Source organism: Polistes canadensis, unplaced genomic scaffold, assembly GCF_001313835.1.
Source record: "Polistes canadensis isolate GaletaPanama2010 unplaced genomic scaffold, ASM131383v1 scaffold_273, whole genome shotgun sequence".
NCBI lineage: Eukaryota > Metazoa > Arthropoda > Insecta > Hymenoptera > Vespidae > Polistes > Polistes canadensis.
In genome coordinates, this window is record NW_014569820.1 from 153,043 (window position 1) to 157,542 (window position 4,500).

Genomic DNA, 4,500 nt, shown 5'->3' on the forward strand with positions numbered 1-4,500 from the left:
TATTATCAACCGTACAAATAAATATTTAAAACATTATTTTATAGAAACAATATTTTATTTTATATAAATACTGATAATTAAGATCTTGATTGTTTTTTGTAAGCATAAAAACTTGTTCTTGACATTAAAGTTTTCTAATGGAAGACGAAAATGAATAATTCTRTTGATTTCTCAGAATAATAGAAGATAGAAGATACTTTATTTTCYGAAAGATTTCATTATTCACCATTATATTGAAGAAATCGAGCATTTTATGATTAGGTATCCCGACAACAGACTCAAAATCGTTTATCCACTGATAAAAAAACCGCATTTCAAATTGCAAGGTTTTAACATTGAATGAACTTGACCTAATTGAAAAACAAATATGCGATCAATTTTGTCTAACGAATACTCGTTCCTAATCATTTTCGAAACGATAAATGCTTCTTTTTATTTCTTATCGCACGTAAATAATAAAATCTATTTGCAGTCAATTGTTTCTCGTTGTTTGTTTATTTTAAATTTACCAATAACCACATAAATACACTTTTCGCAATGTATCTCGAGAAGGATTTCATTTTCGAACACGCGTATAAGTAATATATTTTCTAATAAATTTTTTTACAATTATATATAGGAGCGAAGTATCTTAATGTGACGTAATGTAGATTAAAAATTGTTTCATTAACGCCATATTTGTTAAAAATAATGAACAGACAATAATATAACTGTTATGTTAACAGTCTAACTTCAGCATGACGACTAATCTATTTAAACTTTATTGAWATTAGCTAAAAACAAAGACAAGAATATTTTCAGCGCCCTTCATAAGTTCTTGAAAGTGATATTAATATAAGTGAATATATAAACAGGATGTAAAAGATTTTACCAATATAGTTTTAGGACTGATAGAATATGTTTCTATTTCGTCAGGTCATTCGAGTAAACTATCTTTAAATTGACTCTTTTGAAGTTTCTTTTCTTTCCAACCACCGCGTACACATACTTAAGTTAGCACACACACACACATATACACTTGTATCCTTGATATCTAATAAAACAGAGATTACCTATAGATGTTCTAGTTATGTGAAATTCTGTGAATAATTAATTATTATTTTTTGAATTATTTTAAATTTTAATAGTAGCAAATTTTCGATTCATTGATTCTATTTCTTATGTTTATTTTTTATTAGCCGATAGTTAATTTAAGCTTGATTACAATTTGGCAAATTAGTTTCTTTTATATTAAATTCAATAGCCCATACTACCATTTGATTGAATGATAGGTCAGATCTTATAATTAATTGAGTTCTAGTATGCTCGTCGCGTATTCCACTAATGAATTGTTTGCGCAAGCATAATATGATGCTACTTTTAAAATAATACTTATTATGTAATTTTCGTAAAGAAACGGCATATTTTTCTATTGACTCTAATATATATTGTATTCGAGATGTAAAGCGTTGTTTATGTACATCAACTTCATGGGAAGAATGAAAATAAAGAAGGTAAAAATCTATTRTTCTTTCGTATGAAAGTTTAGAGAAGTCTACATAAGAATAACTCTTCTGCACAGCCGTATGGATATCTTTATCTACCATTTTATAAAACAATTCGGTCATTTTATTATCTGGCACTTCGATTAGGTCTGCTAAATATTCAAATCTATTTAACCAAACATAAAAATGACCTTGTTTATCTTGATTGTAACAATTAATCATTAATATTATTCGATTTAGATAATACGTTATAAGATTAATTTTTTCAAATTTAACAGCCTCTGCGACCAACTGATCGTACGTTAAACTAGGATTTTTTTTCAGATAAGTTTTTATATCATTCTCACGTAATCCACTAATGAATTGTTTATACAGTATATCTGTCGTATTTTCTTCGTACTTACATTTGTCAATTATTTTTTTCAAATTATTAAAATAATTTTCTATCTTCTCGTGTTCGTATTGAATACGAGCCAAAAAACGACTTTGATGAAAATTAACTTCATTGGAAGTTATAAAAATAGAAATGTATAGATTTACTAATCTATCGTACGAAAGCTCGGAGAGGTTAATAAGGGGGTAAGTGGTCTTTACAGACGTATGGACATCGTCATGCACCATCATATTGAAAATTTCAATTACCATATCATTTGGTATCACTAAAATACTTTCTACGAACTCAAATTTATTTAACCACAGATTAAATTCACCTGCATATCTTGGATGGTAGATATTAATCTTTGAAAAAACTTCTTCCCATAAAACACTTTTTGCAGTATCTCTTCTCATTTTAATAGCAGTGCGGAACGTTTCTTGGAAAGATAATCCAGACATTTTTGTCAAATAAGCTTTTATATGATCGTCTCTTAGTCCTTTACTGAAAATCTCGCATAATCTTTCTTCTGGGAAATTTGTATTATCACACTTGTTATATAATTTTCTTAAATTATCGGCATATTCCTCTATCGTTTCTCCTTTATATTGATTTCGATACAGAAAACGTTCCTTGTTTAAATCATTTTCAGATGAAGAAAGAAAATAATTAAAGTAAATTTCTGTTATCTCATCGTATGAAAAACTACAGAAGTATGTTAAAGCATATTTTGTCTGCACAGACAAATGGATTTCATAATCCACCATCCTAAAGAACAATTTAAGCATTTTATTTTCTGGTACCTCGAGCTTATCTGCTACATATTCAAATTTATTTAACCAAACAGAAAAATGGCCTTGTTCTTCTTGATTGTAACTATTAATTATTAATAGCGCTTGATCTGAATAATACCTTATTAGTTTTTTTTTTTCTAATTCCGCGGCCTTTACTAACATTTCACTGAATGATGAGCTACCACTTCTACGTAAAATAATTGTTAAACTTATTTCGCATAGTCCATTATAGAATTTTTTACACAATTTGTCATCTATGATGTTTTCATAGTCGCACTTATTATATATTTTTAATAATGCATTAGCGTAATCTACTATCTTTTCGTTTTCGTATTGACGTCGAATATTAAAGCGATTTTGGTATCCAGTTTTACGACTTAAATAAAAATAACAAAGATGCTTGTCTATTATTTCGTCGTATGGAAGTTCAGAGATATTACCAATAAATAAAATCTTCTTCATTTTATTCTGCATTTTATTATCTACCATTATCTCGAAAAATTCAATCATTTTTGTATCTGGTACACCGATAACATTTRCTACAAATTCAAAYYTATTTAWCCACTCATAAAATTTCTCCTCKYCCTCTGATWTGTAAATATTCATCATTCTAAWTGCTCGATSTTKATAAATAGTTATWAGATTATATTCKTTTAATAAAMGTTCATTACTCATTRTTTTTGARATTTGTATTATTTATTTGCACGTAAACAGTCAATCTGTTTGAAATTCGTTAGTTGGTRCTTTCGTTTCACTTTCACTAATAATCACAATAARCTTTTCGTAATGTATTTCCAAAGGATTTCTATTTCYAATATCTTATGTATACGTTTTATATTTTTTATTATATTTATTTATAAGTAAATGATGTGATTGTCGTAATGTATAAATAGATTCTTTCAAGAAACCTSCAAAGGTAACGATAATTAACTTACAAAAGTTTAACTAATATCTTATCGGTTTGACTTATGGCCAATGACTGAATATTTAAACTTTGTTGCTTTTTGCGAGGAGTGTGGAGAGGGAAATTAATTCAACGTCCTTTATTAGTTTTCAGAAAAGATAATAATAAGATTGTCAAATGAATACAATAAACAGTTGAGGGAATAGAAACGTGTAACAGAGTCAACAATTACATTATCCTACTAAAAATGTTATAACTTTATAGATTTTTATAGATTAAAAACCAAAAGTCAAAACAAAAAAACAAATTAAACAAGTATCCCGCCTGTTCATGATTTTTACCTTTTCATCTATGCATACAGAACATCAAATAGCTTGAAAACTCTAATTTAGTACGTAGACTTCAAAAAGGTTCTACCCGTTTGATCTAGAAATAAGATCTGGTTAAATCGTAATATGATTATACTGTATCAGATATATCCGTTTACACTTATTTTTATAATATTCTTTGGAACTTCCAACTTATGTCAATGTATTTCATAAGTATGCTTGATTTAAAGTTAATAGTAATCGAAGTAATATGAAATTTTTTACTCTATGACAACACATTTAGGGGTTCAAGGAATAAATTTGCAGTAAATAATAAATTATTTTTATTTATAGGATATAAAATATAAAAGGAAATTACAACTTCGACCAAAATTGGTGGTTGCCGATTTTTTTTTCTGTATCGTCAGTTCAACAGTGACATTCGATTTTAATTTTTTTACTATGTTCCTATTTAGAAAAGTTTCTTTTACAATCCGTCAATTTCCTTTATAAGTATTTCTTCATTATCACCAATTCTGTCTCTTTAAAGTGTTTTCTGATTGGTCTGCCTGTAAATAAATATTAAAAATAAATATTTTTATCATTGAGTGAAAAAAAATCATTACCATTACTGTTT